The 26026-nt window shown below is 38.8% G+C and overlaps 1 protein-coding gene across 1 annotated transcript in view; it reads left to right on the top strand.

The window, feature by feature from the left end:
- The first annotated feature begins 1810 nt into the window (after positions 1-1810).
- Positions 1811-26026, top strand: part of LOC108715624 (tenascin-R) — a 206753-nt gene continuing 182537 nt past the window's right edge. Inside the window, exon 1 of the mRNA XM_041561497.1 lies at positions 1811-2073. The gene's annotated coding sequence lies outside the window, so the exon portion shown is untranslated. The remainder of the gene's footprint in view (positions 2074-26026) is intronic.

The following is a 26026-nucleotide window of genomic DNA, read 5'->3' as shown; positions in this document are numbered from 1 at the left end:
TATAGGCTCAGACATCTCTACTGTAGGATCTAACCGACAATAAAACAAGTAAACCATCTATTGCGAGCCACACAGTTCAAAACAAGGGCATATGTAACAAGACTTTATTAAAAGTCAATATGCTGAAAACGTAGTAGCGTGACAGATGTAAACAGACATGACTGGAGACATACAATCCAAGCTGTAAAGCAGAACTGTGTATTTTATTGGAAATCCCTAATTTCCCTACGTTTTTGCAAACCCCAATGTTTCTGGTGTAGTTCAGCAGCTTTGAAATCACTATAGAAATGGTGCACACACCTCTTTGAAATAGTAGCATCTGAAACATTTGGGCTACTGTAGTTCTGGAAAGACTTTTGCCAAAGCAACTTATTTCTCCCTTCAAATTCTGTGGAGCAGGAATCATAATGCCAGTTACGGCTGATGTGTCTGCTTCTGATTCTATCGTCTCTCCTGTGTTCCAAAAGCGGAACTGAAACAGTAACTCCAAGCTCGAGAAAAGATTTAGAAATCAGAAGGGGACAGATCTGACAGAATGTTGATACTTGTTTTGCTCATCTTAAATGTAGACCTTTTTTGTCTATTCAAATGTCTATTCAAATGCTGATTTTCCATGTAAATAAAGGTTCACAATATTGGCTGTTGACTTGCCCCCTCCCTATAGGCTTTTGGCTTGTGCATTAATAGAAAAAAATTATTTTCTTCACCAATATTTAATTGAGGTTTGCTCACATATTCATAGGGCAGGACTAAAAATCCCAATGTCCAGGGGTTTTATTGCGTAAGCTGTAAATGATGGGGTCCCTAGAAGATAGATCTGCATAGACCCTCCCTGTGTGATCTCAAACTTAACATCAGTCTGCACACACAGCTAAAAGGGAACATTAGACACAGCCCATATATATTTATATATACATAATTCTTTACAGGTATGGGTATCCATAAACCTGTTATCCAGAAAGCTCAGAATTACCAGAAGGCCATCTCTCACATACTCAATCAAATAATTTAGATTTTTCAAAATGTTTTCCTTTTTTTCTGTAGTGATGGATTAAACAGTACAATGTACTTTATCCCAGCTAAAATATAAATAATCCTTATTGGAGACAAAGCAACCTATTGGGCTTACTTATTGTTTATATGATTTTTTAGTAGACGTTAGGTATGGAGATCTACATTCCTGAAAGTCCCCTTATCTGGAAAACTCCAGGCCCCAAGCATTCTGGATAGCAGGTGGCATGTTTGTACCTTCATTTTCTGGGAATAAAGTCAACAGCATCATCAGAAATAACTTATATAACCCTTTAGGACTGTTTCTAGTATATGCATATGCAACACAATTCTGTCTAGAGAAACATTTCGGAGACTGGTACACCCAGTCTTTCCTTTTCATATGTATGAACTATCCACCTTATCTAGAGCACCTGGTGGCTGCTAGGAATACTTACTGCAGCCATGTACAAGACCCTTTCTGACAGCTCCCACATCATTTTGAATCAGGCTTCCCCTTTTGTTTATCCTGTGGCAATATAAATGACGCACACCCAAATGTAATAGCTGTAAATATAACCCAGTCTTCTACTTGAGTTACCAAATTAGTAATAATCTGGGCAGGTATAATTTAATTTAATAAACATACTTTTAAGCTTAACTTGTTCCAATAAATCAGGTAGGGATGTATGTGACAGCCCCACAGTTGGAATTGCCCAGAGTTCTGCACCTTACATTTTAAGTACAGTCATATTGTTGGCCCTCTCTGTGTCCACTAGGGGGCCACGGCAGACTAGTCGCAGCTGATGGGGGCCAAGAGGAAAAGATATATGACAGCATTGCCTTTTTGCACTCTGATAAACCACAATCAGGATCAGTAACGCTTGCACAGTGAGCAGAGTGATCGGAGAGAGACTGCAACAGATACCCACTGAGGCAGCTGAGGGAATCCACATGATACCAAAAGGCAGAAAAAAACTGATACAGTTGGATTGAGCCAAAGCTGCTGAAGGAACTCTCTACACCCTCAATCCTGAGCCTGTGGCAGACTCCTTAGCATCCCAGGGCGCTCTCCGCAGCCGGGTGAGTTCCAGTGTCAGTTTCAGCACCTTGGACAGCAGTCAGCAGCACAGACTTTTAGACTAATGCGCACAGTGGGGTGCGACTGCTGCTTCAATTGCTGCTTCAACTGCTTTATATGAAGATGTGAGTGAGCTATTTGCAGATTTATTTGTGCATGCTAAACCTGGGTGAATAGCACTGCAATAAAATTCCTTGGAGGACCATTGTTGTGCTGCTTGCGATGTAGAACATGCAGTGATACTAGAGAAATAGGGAGCAATGTTTATACCTAATCATCATATTTCCCTATTATAAATCTCTTCTCTGTATAACAAACCTTATATTTATTTTATTTAATTCTTTTATATCAAATTGAACTTCTGCCTTGAAAGCTGTGTGTTGTAATGGAACGGCTGATGCAGGGTCCAGTGTTTTCCTGTATAAGAAAAGATAGGATTTTTGTTGGCTCTACCCATTAATAGGAGACCTCCCTCTGTTAAGCAGGTGACACTGGAACCCATAAATGTTTTGCAGAACTTTAGCTGGAGATAATGCTGCTTTGTGGCTCTAGAGCTTCACATAGACATTCTGTCAGACACTTGGCACATAAGTTTCCGTCAGTTAATATAGGGAGGGAGAAAATAATGAAAAGAAGAAAAAAAAAATAGAAAGAAGGCAATTCATTGTAAGAATAGCTTACGGCAGCAGTTAGTGGATGGTATCGATCCAGTACTGAGCTTTGAATGATTTTGTATTTTGACTGACAAAAATGCAGCAGATGCACAGTAGCTGTCGTGACACTGTTACCTTTTTTTGTACCAGAATTTCCTTTTATGAATGAGATGCTGGAAGGACATTGGACTCCAACCTCTATGTAGCTGCAACAGAGCATCACCCGAGTTTCTGCCTAGTTTTCTCCAATTTACACATCAGTATTAAGTGTAAACCCATTACAATGTTCAGCATAATGACACGTAGTATATGACCAGGGAGCAATGAATTAGTATGTGTATATTTTCACTTGCTAAAGGCATTTTTTTCTTGTTTTTTTAGGCTGTGCTTTTAGAGATTCTTCCAATTGCCTTTAATAGTCTCTTGAGTCAAAGCTCCCTTGGTTCACTTGGTGCTTATTTAATTAGCAAAATGAAACACCCAGCATATTCCAGTCTTCTCTCTAATCTCTTGTGTGTGGTGAACATTTTAATTATTGCTTTTTAAGTGAAATTCCTACCCCATTCTGTCTGTCTCTCAGGCTTCCCTGCCATCATCTTTGGGAGTATCCCCCCCTCCCATTTCGTACTGAAAGGCAAGGCCCACCTTAAACTCATCTTTCTTGGGTGCAAAAAGTGAAGCAGGTCCAGTCAAAAGCTTGTCATTTTGGTTAAAATCATTTACCCTAAGTAAAATAGCTATCTGTTCCTTAAAGAGCATTTGCATCAATGAAATTATCATTCCATCCTCTCAATGTAACTGCTATTTTATAGCTCCCCTGTCACATGTTTAGTACAGGTACCCCACATAGATTTCATTTCATGTTGTTGCACTACAACTTACCACAGCAGACCATTAAATTCCTTCCTTCCTCCTTCATAGGAATTCTATGATAAATAATTTGACATGCTTGCTCTCATTATCCCAAAGTGGTTAATTACTACTGGAAATAGAGTTATGTGTGCAATTATTCAGTGGGCAAAGCGGCTGCACGAGTCAAACATCCCAAAGATCTACCATTGCTTATTTCTACATAGTCTCAGTTCTTGTATTTTCATATAGGTCATATAGAGTTTGCTGTTGTATATCATATATATTTATATAATTACATCTGTCAGCTTGGATTCCCACTGATCATTCATAAAGATAACTATGGAACTATTTCAGTTTGAGCAGATTGACGACCCCTCTCCCTATGGAAGGAGCCAGTGATGCCTTTCAAGCAAGTCCAGCATTAAATGATTTAATACCTGCAGTGTCAGCTCCTCACACTCTTATGCATTGCCTGATTTCCCATGATAGCAGCCTCACTCCTAGCCACTTTATTGCTGCTGTATTGACACTGGACCATCTTATAAATTGTCTAGTAATAAGTAAAGATCAGAAGTTCAGAACTTCACATATATAAACTGAGTGGGGGTGGAGACTAAAGACAATTTAATTACTGGGTGATGCCCGTCCAAAATGTCAGCTTGGTAATTACCCTGAGGGAGCCAGTGAAACTTTTCTGCTAGGATAATAGGAAATGACCAGCAATTTGATCCCTGCGCAGAGATTAAGAAGTCATTTTTTTTAACACTGACAGAATTTGTCAATGTTTTTACCTCACAGATGTTTCTGTGTATTTTATGTCAGCTAATAACATATACACTGTAAATACCAATAAAAAGAAATAGTAATCCTTTGCTTTAACACTATTGGTATAGATCATGTAGGACAGAAATTTGCACTAATGCTTCTGCTCTACACTAAGAACTACAACCACAGGTATAACAATATGGAGAACTTAAAGGGATACTGTCATGGGAAAACATGTTTTTTTTTTCCTAATTCATCAGTAAATAGTGCTGCTCCAGCAGAATTCTGCACTGAAATCCATCTTTCAAAAGAGCAAACAGATTTTTTTATATTCAATTTTGAAATCTGACATGGGGCTAGACCAGGGCCGGACTGGGAGTAAAAAGCAGCCCGGGCAAAAAAATCAATACAGCCCACATGTAAACACACAGTAGTTTGGTACTCATCCACACATATATTGGGGTAAAACTGCAAAAATGATGTACATAAAGAGCTGCCTTTCTCGCTTAATTGTAATTAATCTAAAATATTACAGTTATTCATTTATTAGTATTATTATGTTACAGTACAGTAACATTTCTTTACTGGCACCACACAAATCTAGTGTGGCTTTATTAATCATTTTGTTGATTTGCCATTTATTATAAGCTGAACGTCTTATTTAAAAATTATAAGGATTTAATAGTTTACCATTACAGTAGGTGGTACATTACTTCTTTTAATATGCAAGTGATACTCAGAAATCCATGTATAACTCAGCCTGCAGCCTTGTGCCTTTATATGGTCACAGAACAACCCCTCAGTGACTTCTAATATCCTTATCATTTACAGTAGGGGGTACATTATCCCTTATAATACATGAGTATTTTGACACTACTCATAATAAAACATATAATTCAATGGTGCAGAACCACATTATTTAATCAAAATATCACATGAATTCACCTTCAAGCTGGACTTGTGTGTTGCAAATAGAAATTGTATATGGGGACCCAACACACACCAAAATTCAAATACTGTGTCAGCGTTTACTGTGACAGACCAGAAAAATAGCACCATAGGGGCTGTATGCAGTATGGGAGCAGACTTACTGTTCTTTTCTCCTCTCCTGCCCAGCTACCTTGTTCCTTAGTCTGTGCAGAAAGTTCCTGCTCGCTTCCCGACTCTGCCCCCGACTCCGCCCCCATGTTCCGTGCAGCAGCAGCAGCAGATCTGCACACACAGGCTGTCTAGTGTTGTGCCTGGTTTTTTTCTTGCACTGCAACCGAGGGAGGGAGGAAGGTGCCTCGGAGCAGCCCACTTTTAAAAAAAAATTGAGCTGCCCGTCGGGCATTTGCCCGAACAGGTACATTGCCAGTCCGGGCCTGGGCTAGACATATTGTCAGTTTCCCCGCTGCCCCCAGTCATGTGACTTGTGCTCTGATAAACTTTAGTCACTCTTTACTGCTGTACTGCAAGTTGGAGTGATATCACCCCCTCAGCAGCCAAACAAAAGAGCAATGGGAAGGTAACCAGATAGCACCGCCCTAACACAAGATAACAGCTCCCTGGTAGAACAAACTCAATAGTAAAAGCCAAGTCCCATTGAGACTGATTCAGTTACATTAAGGAGGAGAAATAACATCCTGCCAGAAAGTAGTTCCATCCTAAAGTGCAGGCAAAAGTCACATGACATGGGGCAGCTGGGAAACTGACAAAACGTCTAGCCCCATGTCAGATTTCAAAATAAATATAAAAAAATCTGTTTGCTCTTTTGAGAATTGGATTTCAGTGCAGAAGTCTGCTGGAGTAACACTATTAACTGATGCATTTTGAAGAAAAAAAAAACATGTTTTCCCATGATAGTATCCTTTTAAACTGCAAACACTATGTAGGTAAACTATTTTACCTATTTTGGCCCATATAGTAGATCCTCCTAAATTACAATCCCAATCAGTGTCCTTGTAACCTCCTTGAAACCTTTTTTTGCCATTAATTGATGATACTTCATTAAATAGTCATATCACTGCACACAGAACTTGCAAAGGGAAACAACACTTCTCACCGGCACTTCATAATTCATAGGGAATCACTTGTGGCTTCACAAACATTAGTAGAAATGAGGTTCATGACTCACTGTGCCATATCCAACTGTACTATTTGTACTTCCTTCTATAGGCAGCTACAGAAATGACTGCTGGTGTGTAACCTCGGAGGTGAGGGCAGATAGTTGAGTTGTTTTTGTGTAGAGGCATGTTCTGCCTTTGACCCTGAAATGCTGCAACTGCCATGCAATGCTTGGACAACTGAATGTAAGGTTTTACCATTTTTTTTGTAAAATGTATTCTAGAGGCCAGTGAAAGGCATCTGTAAAGGGGCCATGCCTAATGCTTATTGCTGACTTTGTGACAGGAGCCTGGATTTTATTGGATGAATCATTGAGTTTTTTTTCCTGCTTTGTCCAAATTGAACTTGTTATTAAAATGTTAAAATGATGCAAATGTCTTTCCATTGCAGAGAGATCAACATTTTCGCAAATGACATATAACTAGTGGACACTGTCTTTCCCAAGGTTTATCCAGTGTAGAAATCCTCAGCACACAAGCCTTTCTTGTGCCATAGAATGGCACCAACCCATATTAATATACTGTTCTTTTGCTGTATCCTCGCAAGGGCAATGGTAGTTGTTTTTCTTGAGCCGGTACACTTGTCAGAATGCCGACACCACTGCTCTCCTCACCTCTGCTTCGGTGAGACCTCCTGACTTGTGCAGTTGGATACAGCTAAAGGTTTAACTCTGAAAACAGTTGCTTTAGCAGAGCAAGTCTGAAGCCTTAGGTGCCAGAGGGGAAGCACAAATCTTCAGCTCTTCAACATCAGCATTAGCAGATCAGTCAATTTTTGACAGCTTCACCTGGGCCTTTGTGAAATGTATCCTGCTGTGTAGTTGTTGAGAACATTTTAAAAGCCTTAGTGCTAATCTATAGCTTGTGCAGAGCAGCGTCGTGCTGTCAGTGCTATACATGTGAGATGCCTTCAAAAACTAGCACCACATACATACCATTGAGCAGTCCCTTACAGTACGCGCCTGCTGGCATGGGTTAAACTACACTGTATTTGCACATTATTTACACAGCTGAGCTGTTATCCATGACCTGCAATTTATGTTTGGAAGTGCTGTTCCTTCTGCTTTCCCTTTGTCCATGGTTCATTAATTTCCGAGTAGATTAGGAACATAAAATAATATAGTTACAAGCTCCTTTTTTTCATGCCTGTGCAGATTTATTTTTTGTTTAACTGCAGGTTCTTAAATCTGGAATAAATATTATGCTGTGAACTGGAACTCAAGAAATTTAGGGCCCAGCAATCATGACCATTTATACTGCTGCGCTTTGATAGAATGAGTGCTTTGAGTATGGAATGCCCCAGTATATTGGAATATGGGTTATTCTTCTATACTTTTAAAAGTAATAAACAGCAATTGCTTAGTGTGCCTGTGATTGGTGCATAATAATAACTGTGTAGAGAACTTCTGTTGAAGGCAATCCTTTATTGCAGAGAATAATGTTTTAAGGATTTGTTTGGCATCTTTAGCTATACTGTATGCTGGAAGTATAGCACACCTGCTCCAATGAGAATGCTGGGGGTATTCAAGCTGTTTTACTCCTCTTGACTTTTATCTATACAACAAACGCCTGTCCCTGTTACTGTGTAATACTCTGCTATATGCTGTTTTTATCCAAATTCCCCTACTGAACTACAGCTCCCAAAAGTACAGGTATTAATTATCAATAAGAGATGCTGGGAATGGTAGAGCAGCAACATTGGCTAACAGGTTTACTGGCATCCAGTCATACTATAAAGGGTTGCCTCCTGTAATTGGGTAATTCTCTATTAATATGTCAAGTTAAAAGAAGGAGTTTCTAAAATACAGTAATGTGAAGGGGGTAATGGAGCATTGACAATACAATAACCATCTGTGAATCATTTCTTTCTGTGAACCTGATTGATGGAAAGGGTTTTGGCAGAACATTAACAGGGTCAGTGAGTGAGAGCACCTTTTCGGACGGGGGCATTTAATGTGACTCGAATTGGGCCATTTATCAGACCACAATTGAGATAGATGCATCTTGTTCAGATGGAATATGACTGGCTACAGCTTGCACCTATGGCATATAATGCCTTATTGGGTGTACAGCCGTGCTTCTGACATTTCTGATTCTATAGAACAAGTAAGGTGTCACTTTAGGAGATATTCAGGTTTTCAGGATTGGGTGCTTTAAAATATGAAGCAGAGTCAAACAGGCAAGGGTCAAACCAGGATATCAATCAGGAGGGATACAGATAAGAGTCGGTTACCAGGCTGGGTCAGGATTTTAGAGATCAGAATCATCAAAAACAGGCAGGGGTCACCACAGGAATCAGGAAACAGACAATATCGCAGAACAGAAGCACCAGGAAATCAATACAGATGAACCTCTAACGGGCAACTAAAAAATACAAAATGTCCCTTTAAATCCATTTGAATTTCGCTCCATTGCATGCTTCAACTGTCCTTCACATGCAAGGCATGTAGCATAAAGCCTTTTTGGCTCTTTTTAGACTGTATCACCCTAACCAGGCTAGGTTCTCTGATTAGCTATCTTTTAACAAACTGTTGTCCATCACTGATATCTGGTGGAAACAATTAGGGGACAAATTGCCCCTCTCCAGCAGTCATCCCTCAAAGTACTAATGAATTAATTCCACCCTTTTGGACACAAACGGAGCGATAATGGTGTCAGAATGGATACTTTCTATTCTCTAGTATCTGGAGCAATGACAGGCAGAGTGAGGCATTTTGTCCACACTGGTTTGTAGCAGTGGCTGATGAAATGCTCTGGGTTTTAAAAAAGGCTTATGGCAGCCTAAAATCTGTTTGTTTGGAGTCATAAAGTCAATGATGGATAAAGGCTTATAAAGATAATTGGTTGGTGCTGTGTAAATTCTTGACAGCACCCATTTGCTATAGCCCTTAGACCACAGCAGCCCAAGTTCTAGTTGCAGATCATTCTTTGTATCTCTGCAGGACAATGAGCATTTAACAGGATTACAAGATCTTAGAAAGAAAAAGGAAAGAACTCCATTGCATTTTTAAAATATGTTATTATATAAAAACTGGCAGTATTTAATAAAACACTGACCGGCACTTTATACAAGTGAATGGTGCATAAAACAAAAAGACATACCCCCATATGGGGCAAATTCACTAAGCGCCGAAGCGCCGAACGCTAGCGTCACTTCGCTAGCGTTTGTCATTTTCGTTACTGCGCAAATTCACTAACGAACGCTGGCGTAGTTTCGCTAGTGTTACTTCGCACCCTTACGCCTGGCGAAGTTTCGCTGGCGACGTAACTACACAAATTCACTAACGCGCGCAGTGTACTGAACGCTACCTTTTACGCTAGACTTCCTTCGCCACCTCAGACCTGGCGAAGATAGAGTAGATAGGGGTTTCAAAAAAAGTCAAAAATTTTTCTAAGTCCCAAAAAACGCTGGCGTGTTTTCTACATTATGGGTGATAGGCTGAAAAAGATCGAAAAATTTTTAGGGGCTCCCCTCCTTCCCCCCTACATTTCCTGACTCATGGCAACTTACCTAGACAGTGGGCACATGTGTAGGGCAAAATAAATTTTTTATTTGATGATTTGAAGGTTTTCTAGCCATTTGTAGTGCTGATACGTATTCCTCCATTGAAATTTGAATTTTGCGCCGTATGCAAATTAGCCTTCGCTAGCGTAACTTCGCTTTACTTAGCGAATCAACGCTAGCGCAACTTCGCAACCTGACGCTACCCCTGAGCGCAACTTCGGATTTTAGTGAATTTGCGGAGCGCTGGCGAAACTACGCCTGGCGAAGTTGCGCCTGGTGCAACTTCGAATCTTAGTGAATTTGCCCCTAAGTTTGCCCAGGAGCAGTAATTCAAAGCAACCAATAAGATGGTTGCATTTAAACAGGTGACCAGTAAATGCTACCTGCTGATTGGTTGCTGCTTAGTGCCTTTTATTATAAAACCCCCTTAAAAGGTAGATTTTGGTATAATTGTTTTGCCATGCCACTGCAGCAGCTACCTTGCTTAAATAACAACCTTATAATTAACAAGACCAAAGGAAAATGAATTCATGTTGAGAACATAAATCCTAATTTACAACACAGACATATAACCATAATTTACTGTCAACAACAACAGATGAAAGGGATCTAGGAAATCTAATTTCAAGCAATACAATGCAATAAAGACCTGGAGGAAGCAGAACAAATGCTAGGCTAGCAAGAGGAATTAGTTCAGTAGTAGAAGGATTTGCAGTCTGACCTTGTGCAAAATAGACTGGGAACAGAGCAGGACCTCACACACCCTACGTAATTATAGAGATGCCCGGTGCACAAAGGTAGAGGCTCGGGCACCTCACAGCAACATACAGCAAGAAAAATCCGATGGCAATACATCGTTTCGGGGAGAAAACAGCATGCTTGACAATGGGGTTTTCTCCCTGAAACGTTGCATTGCACTCCGCTTAAAAATAAATATTTGAAGATTTCTTGCAGACCTGTGTGCCATCGGATTATACTTGTGCAAAATAGAACAGAGAACAAAACAGAGCTGATATGATAGAATCATTTTTACCCCTCATGTTGGTCAATAATGCTGGGCATACACCAGGTAAACCATAGGTCAATTGTGGGGTTTTTTTTCAATATAACTGACTATGTAACTACAGTATGAATAGTCAAGATGAGGTATATATACATTTCTCTTCGACCCACACATTGCTTCTGAATGTGGAGTGTGGTTTGAAAGGGCACTGAGGATGAAGGGATGGACATTCAGACAATGTAGCTGAACTACAAGGGGCCGATTCACTAACTTTGAGTGAAGGATTCGAAGTAAAAAAACTTTGAATTTCGAAGTGTTTTTTGGGCTACTTCGACCATCGAATGGGCTACTACAACCTTCGACTACGACTACGACTTCGAATCGAACTATTCTAACTAAAAATCGTTCGACCATCCGACCATTCGATAGTCGAAGTACTGTCTCTTTAAGAAAAAACTTTGACCCCCTAGTTCGCATCTAAAAGCTACCGAACTCAATGTTAGCCTATGGGGACCGAAGGACCGAAGGATATTCCTTCGATCGTTGGATTAAAATCCTTCTAATCCTTCGATTCGAAGGATTTTATCCTTCGATCGAAGGAATAATCCTTTGATCGTTCGATCGCACTATTTGCGCTAAAATCCTTCGACTTCGATATTCGAAGTCAAAGGATTTTAATTCCCAGTCGAATATCGAGGGTTAATTAACCCTCGATATTCGAACCTTTGTGAATCGGCCCCTAACTGTCAGCAAAATCTGAAGGGCAGCAATTTGCCCATCACTATGATATCCACCTTTTATCCAGTATTTTGGTAGCCTTTGATATATGCCACCTTCAATATTAAGGCCAAATAGCTTGCTCTCCACGGGAAGCGATTATCGTTCTTATCATACACATTAAAGGTGCCAGATACCAACAGCAGAGGTTAGCAGATATGAAGCATCCTCTGTATTTCAAACTAAGCCAAAGCTTCTGCTGCCTTTCCCTCCTATTAACCCTGCGGCATTTGGTTTGAAGTTATTTGAGCCATGGCTTACATCGGCATCACTGATTGATCAGGTGATCAATAAGTTCCATTGCTTATTTCATTTAATCAGGAATGTCATGCAGTAATTGTTTGAAAATACAAAGAACAATGTATTTTACATAGGCCTCTTGAATGGGAGAGAATTCACAGGAGAAATCAACTTTTTGTCTTTAGAAATTGAACCATTACCTAATTCTGAAAATTCATTTTGTGCTAATGTTTTTTTAACTCTTTAAAGGGCAAATATAGAAAAACAAATGTTCTTTTTGTGTTAGTACAGAGAGCTCCGGTGCACTTTCCTATGGTAAGCAGTTCCCCACTACAAAGCTAGCATATAAGCATTTTTCTTACGTAGTAATAAGTGCTTTCTGGAAGGTATCAAAATGATGGGCAAATCTATCTATACCAGAAATGTCTGTAATTTTATTCATTTTACACTGAGAAGCACTTTCCTTTCAAAAAGATGATTTGGAAATACTATTGTTCAGTGTTGGAGTATTTTCCAGGCTGTTTCAGTTCAAGCTCATTGAGTTCTCATATTTATTCTGGCCCCCTTAGCTCACAACAATATTAGAGATATATGAAACATCATCCGTTTAGCCATAGTTCCGATAATATCTAGTGCAGTAAATACGTTTTTTGAGTACGTAGTTTGAACATAAATTCCCAGAAATAGCTAGGAGGACATAGGCAGGTTCACCGACTAGGAACCGCTGATCTGCTGATTCTGTAAATGGTCCAACAAGAAAATATAACCATTAATTATGACTTTATTTTTCCTATCTAATACCTATTTAAATATAACCCAGTTTTCAGGGACAATTCTCTGTTCTAGGAAGAGTTTGTCCTTGGAAATCGTCAGTTTTCAAAACTGGCAGATTGCACAGAACTGACTCTGCCAGAAAGCAACTATAAATGTACAGTTGTTAGAACTACGCAAGTTGTTTAAGTGTAGTCAAAAGTCCCATTTCAGAGCATGGTTATGTGAAGCAGCCCAACTGCAAAGTGCTGCAATTTTTTGTAGAAAAATTACTTTAATGCAGAGTTCTTGTTAGAAGACCATAATGGAATATCTTCCCTGAACCAGATTTATAGTTTATAATAGCAGTTGTACATAAAAGCGTGAAGAATAGCACCTATGGTACAAATCAGAATAGCAACATTAAAATAACAACTGAAAATTTGGATTACACTATGCTATATAAATAATAGGGTTCCACAGTGCGTGTTCTCTATATGCTCTAGCTGTCAGTTCAGGAAAAGTTTGGGTATTCTGTGTCTCACTTTAAAGGCAGGACAGTTCAATACTTGAAGGTCTTTGGCCCTAGCCCTGCCACTACTAGAAATAGCTTCCTACAAAGTTTCCAATTGGCACAGAGGGGAATTACAGATAGTAGATGCCACAAGATGTTCTGTCCATGATGTTTGTGAGCAGAACATCTCTGCTGTGATGCCACTGTAAAAGTTCAAGCTCATACAGACTAAGTAGTATTTCCATCTGGGCCTCCTCCTTTAATTAGACTGAATAATACCAGATGCAGTGAATACCCAGTCACTTGTCCATCAAATGGAGATATATTTGAAATTGACCAGGTAATTATTAAAGCTTGAACAGAGGCAACACATAGGGGCCTATTTATGAAGACTTGACTTTTTCTGGATATGTTTTAAAGGGGTAAAGATTTAGAGAATTTTTAGAGAAAATGCAGTAAAACCTAGAATTTTTCAAGATTTATTATGATCCAAATCCGAAATGGTTTCACTAAACAGATTATGATGATTGGCGTAAGAATCCAGGGTATAAAACATATATTTGTTCAGGTCATTCTGAATTGAGAAAGTCAGATGACTAACAAAATATACAGTAAGTCCAGTTAATTTGACTTATTACCATAGATATACTTTGACCTGGATGAATGAGAACCTTCATAGATTCAGGTTACTGGCATTTCATTTCACCTCTGAATGTCATGTCAGGAAACCATAGCAGCAACCAGGGCTGACCTTATCACAAGTGCAAAGCAAAAATCAGAAATTCAGAATGTAACACCATAAACATTTCAATAAAGAAATTAGTACTGGAATGCATCCCAAATAAACCAACTGCATAACCAATGAATAATCTACTAGGGTTCTTAGACAAAGTGAGCCTCATTTACCAACACTGGACACATTTGCCCATGGGTAATTACCCATAGCAACCAATCAGTGATTAGCTTTTTAAAGCCAGCATGGAAGTAGAACAATTTGATTGGTTGCCATGGGTTACTGCCCAGAGGCAAATTTCCCAGTGTTGAGAAATATCCCCCAGTGTGGATAGACATTTTGTCACATATTTATACTGATGTGTAATACACAAGATAATGTTCTTGTACAGTTGGCAGTGAGTGCTCCTCAAAAGAAAAGTCCATAAAGTAAATGCTTCGTAAAATTACCACTTTGAAAGAAAGGCAAAGCTGGATTGGAAGCACTTTTCTTTATGACACTCAGATGGTTCATAGGTCTAAGTCCTCTAGAGACCAGTTATAGTGACAACACCAGAAATTGTTTCAATTCCTTTGCCATTATGGGAATGAATTATAAAATGGCACTTAAATCACAACCACCATGTAAGCTTCCACATGTTCATATACACAGTTGTGTTCAGAATAATAGCATTGTGTTTCAAAAAGTGAATAAAACTCAAAATCCTTATACAGGTATGGGATCTCTTATCCAGAATGTGCAGGGTTTTCCAGATAATGGATCTTTCCATAATTTGGATAATCATGCCATAAATCTGTTAGAAAATCATATAGACATTAAATAAACTCAATAGGCTGGTGCTGCTTCCATAAGGATTAATTATATATTCGTTTAAAGTACAAGATACTGCTTTATTGTTACAGAGAAAAGGGAAATAATTTGAAAAAATTTGGATTATTTGATTATAATGACGTCTATGGATGACGACTTTCCATAATTCTGAGCTTTCTGGATAATGGGCTTCTTGATAATGGATCCATACCTTTTATTTCCATACACGCAAATGCATTGTGAACACTGCACCACACATTCTATTCCAAATCAAAAACATGAAGAACAATTTATCAATTTTGTGTTATTCCTTTACAGCAGGGAATATTAGGCTGTTCCCAAAAATAGCAGTCTCTGCATTCTTTAGAAACTCAAATATTTATGGTAAAAACTGAAAATTCTTCTATCCATTTGAATGGTAGTTTTCCATTTTGTTCTACGTCTTTCAGGTTTTGGTTGCCATTTTAAAGTATTTGAGATCATTTTAGCTGAGCAGCCTATCATTTTCTCCACTTTTTTATATGTTTTTCCCTCTCCAATCAACTGTTTAATCAAAATTCTTCTGAACAATGTCTGGATGACCCATTTTGCTCAGATTTTCAGAGAGTAATAGACTATAACCAGCATGCACAACATTTGCTGCCTTCCTTCCTTAAATAAGGGCCGTAATTGACACCTGTTTTTCACAGAATTAATGTCCTCACTAACTGAACTCCACTCTGCTATTATTTTGAACAAGCTATTATTATTTTGAACACTGCTATTATTTTGAAGAACCTCAATTAATGATTCAATTACACAGAATCAGCAGCATGTCATGACTGTTGGGTCTGTTGGTTTTGTATTACTCTACTACTCCTACTAATAAATTATTTGCCATGTAGAATAATTTCTACCAAAAACAGTGATTGATCAGGTTAGTGGTGTCAGACTGCTATTATTCTGAACACATCTCTACAGAAGAATCCCAACCATGCATAAGATGTAGCAATTGGAGGTATTTCTGATACTTTGTTCCTTCACTTCTCCTGTTGAAGACAAAGGTCAGTGTGTGCCATTGGTATTAAGAAGTTGTATGTGTGGAAGTTTCTATTCTGGGCTCTTGGGCTTATTGTAGATGGAGGTTATTTGATATAATTACCCTACACACCTATAGAATGATATATAGGCATTGTACCTGTTATCCAGAATGCTTGAGACCTTTCTGTAAATTGGATCTCAAAAGTTTCGAATGGTAAGTTCGAATTTTCTAATTTTTTTGGGGTCAAAAATCACATTTTCGCACACCGTTTCAAATTTAAAACCACCAACTTGAATTTGAATTAGAATGTGAGATTTATTACAGTCAGACCCGTCAAAAATTCGAATTTGAATATTCACCACCTAAAACCTGTCGAGCTCATGTAGAAGTCAATGACAGAGGTCCCTTGAACAATTTGAAGATGTTAATATTAGTGATAAGCGAAATATTTTGCCAAGTTTCGCTGAGAAAATGACCCCTAGAATCCAATGGGTAATACGTGCAATATTAAAGATTTTTTTTTGGAGTTTGAACTCAATTTGAGTTTTCAGGTCGGTACTATTTGATCAAATTTTAGACATTCAAATATTCAAATATATTTTTCATATATAATATACCATTTAAAATTGTAAATAAAATCAAATTTTGTAAAAATTTGACCTTTGATAAGTATCGCCTAAAGTCTACTCAAAACGAATGAACCCATTAGGATTGTTTTACCTCCAGTAACTCCAATAAGGATCATAGTTGGGATCAAACACAAGGTACTGTTTTATTATTACAGAGTAAAAGGGAATGTGAATTATTTGATTAAAATGGAGAGATGACCATCCCATCATTCTCAGCTTTTTGGATAACGGGTTTCCGCATAAATGATCCAATATCTGTGCTCCATGATACTAAACAAGACTTTTTTGATGTAAACAAAGTTTTCTCTCTTTATTCCTTTAATAGGATCCAATAACAATTGTTTCTCTTCTGCACTCTCTGTTTCATTTTCTGATTGCTAGCACAGTAGCTTTTCTTTTACTTTTTGCTAATTCTATTGACTGTGTTTAAAAATGTGTTTTTAAACTTCATTTGTGTTTTTTTTTACTACCTGTTTCTGCGCTAACACTTCAGAGTTACAATTTGTTTCTATTATAGTTGCTTCACAGGGGACTGAACTGAGATGTGTTTAAAGGCTTTCCATTTATCTTCTACTTTTATTCTTATGAAAAATTAGTTCCAGTCTGTGAGCTGCAGAGCTGCCGTTCCACAGCTCAGCTTAACCCGACTTCAATTTTCTTCAATACTTTTTGGATCTGCTTCTTTAACTCATATAAAAGTCAAGCTTGAGGTTGTGTTTTCCCAACTGCCTCTTTAGCAGTAACTTTGATGTAAGTCCTTGATTTTCTTTTTGTTTATACTAATAAGGATGGATGCACTAGGTTGAATACTAATTATTTGGGTATAATACCTGACCATCTTGTACCCCATTAGACTTCCCTGGAATGTCCGCATAACTTAAGAATTCAGATAGCTTGAAACAAAATCATGCTTATAAACTGCAAATCCTGCTGAATTAATGTACCTGTAAAACATAACAAGGTTATCCAGTCCTTCAAAACCATATGAATCACAAAATTCCTAACCCTGAACCCATTCTGCAGATTGTTAACCCTAAATCACTTTGTAAAACACCATATTGCTAAAGGAATGTAACAGTTACAGTTTGTGTGGGTATGAATAGTCATAATTAGGGGTAAGGCTCCAGTCTAAGCACAAAGGTTTCCTCTCATTTTGTTCTATTGCAAGACCATGTCCTGATATTGCTCCTGGAAACTTTTATAGAACCTCATAGCAATGCACTGCTAAAGCCAAATGGCATTTCATTGTCTAGCAGGGTTTTATATATAGTAAATAATGTCTACATTTGCCTTCATCTACAAACATAAAGAAATCAATCACATGTAGACAGCTGCCCAGTAAATGGTATCTTCTGATGGGATCTGTTATTTATTACCTCCAAAGGGTTCCAGGGGTCATATATTTATATTAATATATTGTTTTATATTTATAGATGCTTTTATTAGTTTATTAGTACAGGAAAAACCGATATGGACAGATAGAAATAGAAAAAAATGTGTTGGTTGGTGTAATCATAAAATGACTCATATGTGTAAACCGATGGAATAAATAGATTTTCAGTAAGGAGGTGTAAGAAAAGGATACAGAGGGGTGACAACTATCAGACAGGTCAACCAATACCAGGGCAGACAGAAGCACCTTCCATATAGATGGTTCATCCAGGTTCCAGAACTGCCTTACAGATATATTGAAATCAATGGTCATTTGCTTTGTTGTGATTTTCCATTTTTCGCTGTGAAGCATTTTTAGCAGAAACAACCCAATTGAGGGAGTATTGTTTTACAGTGCACCATAGCAACAATTGTTTTCAGTTTGTTCCTAATCCTAATCCCTGATGCTCATTAAGTGTAAAGACACATTAGCTCTATGTAGTGCTACTTCTTTTGATGGTGAGCAAAATGATGGGTTCTGGGAAGTGATGAGCGAATCTGTCCTGTTTTGCCGACAAATTCACAATACTGTGAAAAAAATTGCGAACGCCGAAATTTCGCAAAACGCATTGAATTTGAATTCATTAAAATCAATGGGTGTTTTTTCTTATGGTGACATTTTTTTGTCGTAAAGCATTAAAATCAATGGGAGTTTTTTCTTATGGCAACTTTTTTTGTTCAAAAGCATGTGTCAATGGGGGTTTTTTTGCTGTGTCTTTTCCATGGAGATCCATGGCGGGCGAATAAATTCGCTCATTACTATTTCTGGGAAACCTCAGTTGGACACATTCATGGGCAAACTGATGTCAGACTATTGCTGGTATAAAGAAAAGTACCTCCTCCTGCAACATTTATTCTGAACAGAGGGCAGGTGACCTTTGGGCCTACTGATGCCATCTGCAAGAACTTCCTGGTTGCAACATGGTACAATGCTGGCAAGTTAAAATATATAATATGGCCTTGCCCATACTTCTGGTGGGTTTGCAGAAGAATCTCTGATAGATTTTATGATTATGTTTCCTATTAAAGTGAATTGGAAGCAACTATCCACACAATACATTGATCCCTATGTTTTTTCTATGACAGGACTGTGGCAACCACAAATACCATAAACTGAATTTAGCTATGAAATTAAAATATAGAGCTTTGGTTGAGTCTCTATGAATATAAAATTGTACTATAAATATTGTATATTGATTACTGAGGGAGACTGATGTACTACTATTACAAGGTCCAGTTTTGCCTAAGGCGGAATGCTGCCCAGTGGCATCTGTATTGGTTCCAAAGCATTGGGGATGAACAGGAGATGTGACAGTTTTTTTTAATTTCCCAGGTCAATCCCCAGGAATCCATGGAAATTTGCACATGTGGAGGAGTGAAGGGGACCATAACAAAGGGTGGCAGGCCAAGGAGTTCTCGCTATGCAAATCTGGCCCTGACTCCTATTACTACTACTACTACTACTTTTTCTGTGGTTGGCTTCCACAACAGCTGTAGACCCTTAGGCTAAATATTGCCACCTTATGGTGAGAACTGTTCTTATTGTGAATGATAAGGGTTATTGGAAGGAGTACGGGACATTTCACGTGAAAGGGACCAGGGCTGTTTACAAGATATATGTGGGAGCTTTAGATTTGCAAACTTCACCTGGTCTCTGATGGATGGGCTAACTTTTGCTGCAGCCTTATCTTATTATACAGAGTATGTAACATCATGAAAATTGCAATATCAATATTGGCTTTAAGTCATCAAATACATTGGTACTAGATTTTTGCAGGTGACAGGTTCACTTTAAAATGTACTATACAACACTGAGAAAAAAAATCTTCCTTTCTATATAGTTCTGGGCCGTTCATAAAAATGTGATGAGCAAATCATTTTTACAGACCAGTGTTGGCACAGAGTCACATTTCTGTTCAACAGATGAGGATTTAACGTAGTTGGTAACGTGCCCGCTTCACCATCCACCCACAAGAAAAAACGTTTGATAAAATGTGTAGGGATGTAGTAAATATCTAGTTAACATCTCTGCTAGTAGAATTTTGTCTTTTGTGGCTGTCTTCCATTTTATTAGCAGAGTCTGAAGAGTCATTCAAGGACCTTTTGCTAGTGACTGTCATTTGATCTCTCCTGCAGTTTAGACTGTTTGCTCATCACTAGTTTAGAAGTCATATTGGCAAGCTTCCGGTTGATTTCTCCACTAAGTATTGACTGGCAGGAGCAGGTCCGGACGGAGAATTAAAATAGGCCCTGGCATTTCAGGTACACAGAGGCAAAATCAGCCCACGTAGAGGCCCAAACAGCCCCCACCAGTCCACTAAATACTGACTTTCTATGGCAGCCCCTCTGGCATTTGCCAGAACCCACAGATTGCCAGTCCGGGCCTGGGCAGGAGGACGGCAATAGGATTGATGGGTAGGTAGTTCAAATGCAGTGTATACAAAAGTTTTTGAAGTTGTCCTTTCATCTATTAGTCAAATAGCTAATTGGCAGTAAAGGCTGTGACTTTCCTAAGAGAATAAGATATTTACTTTATTCCAATATTTACAATGTTCAAGTCAAACAGTAAGGTAACACTGTGCTTCATCTTAAAGGTCTACAGGGGCGTAATGTAATTAAAAGTCTTAAGTTTGTTACTTATCTGGTAACCCAAGGAAACCTGTGAGAAAGTTGCATTTACTGGTTAACTGTTTACAAACAAGTATTTTATTGGTTGCTATGGGTTATTAGGTGTGGGCAGAGTTTTCATTACATTACCCCATTGAGTTGGCCCAACTGAACTGAAAACCAAGAGCAAATTCAGAAGTCTAAGCTTTAACAGTGCTGTTAGCTTTATTATTCTACTTTTTTGTGCTTTTCTGTTTGGTTAGCTCATAATGAGAGATGCTGGGATCCTGTTGCACATGCTAACCCACGCTCACACTTGCACCTTATGTGTCATGTTGCCACCAGCATTACCACCAGTTATCAGGCTAATTAAACCAACGAACCTTTCATTGTCATGCTAGGAAAAAATAGTTTTCTACTTATGCTACTCGAATCCATTTAATTTCAATATCTTATACTTTAGCCTGGAGTACTGTATGTACTCATTGAACAGGAAATGATGAGAATACGCAAAATTCCTTCCCTAGTTTGTGTATATATTATAAGTATATAGCTGACAAATGGGTGAATATTGTTTAGTCTATATTGTATATTGCTTGTATTTTCTATTATGCTTTATGCTAGTTATTCATTTATGTTCCATTCTAATTCTCACTAATATGTGAAGTTGCGGACATTGGCGTCTTTTCGCTAGTGTTACCTCGGCAGTGCGAGCATTTCATAGTGAAGATGCAAAATCGTTCATTTGTGCCTAGCGAAAATTCGCTAATGATCTTGCGCTTAGGTCAATTTGCATACGACGGGAAATTTAAAGTTGTATGGGGGTCTTTATTATAAATGTTGGTGCAAATGCTTGAAGTTGCCACTTTATCTTATACATGTCCAGTGAACCTTAATAAAGACAAGAGAGTTAATCTAATGCCCTACACATAAGCCCAAATAAATGTTCCATATGTTAGGAAATGTCTGGAGAAAACCGGTTACCCAAAAAAAGTTTGTCAGCCAAAAAAAAAAAAGTTCAAGTCAGGACTTTTTCAGGCAATTCCACTTCAAAATGGGAAAAGTTGCCAGCGTTTTGGAACTTTAATGCATTTTTGCCACACAGGATATGATGTAAGTGACAGAAGATTGAGGAAGATCTAGTTTCTTTTAAGCACTTCATCTGGTCTGAGGTGACAAAGTCAACTCTGGTTAAAGAGGTAACGTTCAGTAAAATCCACACATTAGTGAATTTGCAGAGTAACGATTGCTCGCTAGAGTGAAAAGTTGCATGGCTATAGAGTGCGAATGAACGCTAGCGATTATCCTGTTCGCTAGCGAATTGGCACCTGCGCCTTTTAGTGAATTGGCAATGTCCCTTTGGGTGGCAATGCTGGTGGAAAGTCGCTAGCGTTAGGCACTTCACACTTTCGTAAATCTGTACCCAGGATGGATCTTATATGTCTCCAGGGTTCTAGAATGCAAGTCTAGCCAGGTGCTTTGTGTCTACCTGAGGTACCTCACATGGAAAATTAAAAAGGCTGCTCAAGCCAGAATGAATAGCTCCAGTCTAGGGGAAGGACACAGGAAAGCTGCCTGTGTATAAGCTGACTGGCAATGGCATAACTAGGCTCAGACATGAACTGGGTGCAGGATGTGCACCCATGCCCCTCCCCAATCCAGACTTGTGTACTGCCCCCCTCTGGACAGACATGGTGAAAAAAATCCCCCCTGCCACCCGCTATATACTTATTGCACCCTGTGCACCCCTGATAGTTTGACCACTGTCTGCTGGTCTAATAGGCTTTGCCCCTGCTGCTGCCAGCTGAAAACCTGGAGGAAAGGCTTTCCAACCTGATACTTTCGCAAGGGGTTCTTAAAAATATAATTAACAAGTTCCTTCACAGATCTTACTTGATTGTAGATGGTATGTTGCCTCTAAAATGTTACAGACTTATGATATTATTTAAAGCCAGAGCTTGTGCCCACTTCTTGGGAATTCTTGGTCCCTATACTAACCTAGAGTACTATTGTAACCCTGCTGCTCTAGCAAATAACCTGACTTTCATTCCTAGAGTGAGCAATTACAGTATCTAGCCCTTCTAAAATGTAAGTTTACTCCACTGTCCCAGAGCAACTATTACAACTATAATATATATTATGATTTCTCTGACGCTGTTAAATTTGTATCAAGTAGCACGTTTTAACAGACCAAGTATTTAAAGTGATCCTATAAAAATCATAGTAATGTGTCAGTATCAAGAAAATGCTGCACCCGTAATCGTTCCCCTCAAAGCCCCCCGCAAAGCCACCCCCAACCCCCACAAACTTGCATTCACCCGACCCTCCGACACTGCTAAAAGACCTTCTGATCCATTTCAGTAATGCTGGGCTGCGGGCGGCGTGATCCTTCCATAGGCTGATTACGAATAAAAACAGGAATTCAGCCTATGGAAGGATCACTCCGCCCCCAGCCCAGCGTCACTGAAGCAACCAGGAAGATCTGTTACAGTGTCAGCAGGTCGGCAGCACACAGGGTCGCGGGCTGGGAGTGGCTTTGCGGGGACTTTGTGGGGGGCTTTGCGGGGAACAATTTCAGGTGTAGCATTTACGTTATACTGACACGTTCCTATGATTTTTATAGTAACATGTCAGTATCGCTTTATAGGATGACCCCCCAAAATATTTTCTCCATCTGAGCTTCCGGCTGACAGTGCCCACTCTCCAAGTTTGGGGGGGGATATTTTCATTGATAGTACCCCACTGTTATTAGCGAAAATAGAGACCAAACATGCTTATATTGTATCAAATGCCTGGGGGACAGTATGTGCTCCAATGTGTCTACTTGGGTTCTGCCCAAGTGCATGTGTTCTCTATGAATGTAATAGGAACCTTGGATTGAAATCTCCACTGGGGCAGGGACTGAATTTCTGTGAAGCGGTATGGAGCTTCTTGGGTATATTTAAATGAAGGAAACATTAATTAAAATTGCCTACACATAATTTTTTTAATGAAACTTTTATTCACACTGTGAGTATTTAAGGCTTCCAAGGCAAATCTCTTGCTATTAATTTAGGAAGATTAGCAGCACTCCAAATAAACGTATATGAAATTGGTTGGGTGTGCTGCCTCACAGTGCCAGATTCTCAGTGATAAAATGCATATCAGTTGGTGTTATATACAGTATATCTGGCTGTTGGATGGAATCTGCTGGAATACACTAAAACATAAAGCATGGCAGCAGGATAAATGCATTGTGAGGACAGACTTGTGCCTATAGGAGTAAAACAACAGACAGAGATTGCATATGCTTCAAACTCCACCAGGAACTCAGAAGCTTTCCTATTTTTTAGGATTAATCTAGCTGAATATTCTGTTCATTCTCCATTGCAACATTAGTTGATATCCACACAATGTAGAGCTTGCGCGTAAGACTGGGCAGCTGCCAAAAATCAAAACTGCAGGCCTGTGGAGCCTGGTGCAGGCCATTTATCACACACAGAATTGGGAAACTGCGCTAGCTTTAGAAATCATGAGACTGGATAAAGTCTGCTTAAATCCGTAAACCTATTTTCAAATTCAGATATTTGTGTGACAGAATATTCCATATCAAAGCAATTGAAGGCTGCTCTGAAATTTCACGGTTGCTAGGATTAAAAAATTAGGCCTTAGGGGTCATTCACAGCAGCTGGAGGAAGAAGCACATGAGCACACCCATTAGAGCTCATTCAGGCAGCACTTTTTTCACCGGTTTGGCTGCACCTTGTGCCATATAAAAAAATCCATATGGCAGTTGTTTAGTAAGGGTCTCATTGCAGTCTGTCCTTTGCTGCTCCCTAACTTGCACGTCTCAATGACACACAAGATAGAGGGCATGAGGGTTTATGCCGATATTACTCCCATCTTCTGCCCCTCAAGAACAAAGCTCTGCGAAATGCAGGCTGCAATAGGTGTAACCGCAAGTCTCTGCGCTTCCAGATAGAACCTGTAGCAATTTTTCAATCAAGGAAGGCAGTTTGCTAATGCAAACAAGGAACACGCCACTCCCATTTTTTCACTATGCACACTGCCTTCATAATAGTAAATTGTCATAATAGTCTTAGGTTTTTTTTCCTGGCAAGAAAAAGTTAAAAAAAAAGACAATTTTATTTGTTAAATTATAGTCGGTTTCCCCATCTGCAGTTTTTTTTTCCCAGTGTGGGGATCTTTACAGCTGGTGTGAACAGTTCTGATAGTGTGAGTTTATTTATCCTGATATTCTGTTTCAGACTCTAGTCATGTCTTCTAGACTTCCAAAGGGTTTTTTAAAGCTCCCCTGGGACTTGCAAAATTGAACATCCTAAATTATTTTATCAGAACATTTTGTTCCCTGTAATGCTGCCTAAGCAAATCTGTGAAACTCCAAACTGGGGCGAAGGCAACCTACAGAGTGAATATGGATTTAATAGACCCCAGCCCTCGCTTTATAACATACAATGCTGAACCTTTCATTTCTACCCTATAGCCCTTTGAGATGAAAAACGAATATGTTGTTATCAAAATGTTCCTGTTTTGATGAAGTAAGCAAATCCTGACTAAATATACAGAGGCAGTGGCCCTTGTGTTTAGGGGCAAGGATCATGTCATAGATAGATGAATTGTGTTATTGAGAAAATGTAGACATATTTTTACTGCAGACAATAATATGCTTTTCCACCTGCAGTAAAGTTAATCGCTGATGGGAAAACATTTTCAGCTCTTCATTTTCCGAAGACATGTTCCACTGTGACAATACCCTAACCCTAGTTGTAAAAAAGTTAACCCCGCATTGAGCTATGCTATTTAAGAAGTGGAACATCTTTATCTCTGATTCATGCCCATTTCATGGGTGGGTACAAAAGCATGTTATTTAAAATGCAAACTACTTGATCTCTCTAGTTACATTGCTTTTCTGGGGGAAGATGTTTCTAACTTGTAGCCTTGACAGTATTATGTCATAAAATTATATCAGGGAGCTGAGCCTGCTTAATCACTGATTGCTTGGTAATTACAGTTTACATGAAGGTTTGATTAAAGTTCTACGGTACCAAATCCAGTTTGCGCTGTACATCAGCTCTATTTTATATCTATCATGAAATAACACTTTAATTATAAAGATTTAAAATTTTTATTTCACAGCTATCTATTTAGAAAGAATTTATTATCTTTATGAATTATGGAATAATACAAAATGAAAGACAATAAACACATAAATCTGTATGTATCTGTCCCTTATATAAGTTCAACTCCAATATGTGGTGGTACAGGAAAACATTCACCAATCTATAGACCACCACAATAGAATCACATGGGCCACTGGTATAGTGGCACAATGGATGCTTTGTTCACAATACAGTTTAATTAAACTAAAATCAGCACAGATTTAACGGCTCAGTATGGAAAAGTCCAAGGTCACAACTGAAGGGGTAAACAAAGACTAAAGTTTAGAGATGGCAAGGTTCCAGGTCTTGCAGAGCTCAAGACAAACATGTTCAAGAATCAGGTTCAGGGGTGTTTATCTGGCAGGGAGACTAGCAGCTAAGTGGACTGAAGAATCGGCAGT

Source organism: Xenopus laevis, chromosome 4S (assembly GCF_017654675.1).
Source record: "Xenopus laevis strain J_2021 chromosome 4S, Xenopus_laevis_v10.1, whole genome shotgun sequence".
Lineage (NCBI taxonomy): Eukaryota > Metazoa > Chordata > Amphibia > Anura > Pipidae > Xenopus > Xenopus laevis.
Note: the sequence above shows the minus strand (reverse complement) of the source record. Positions and strands in the feature narration are given on the sequence as shown.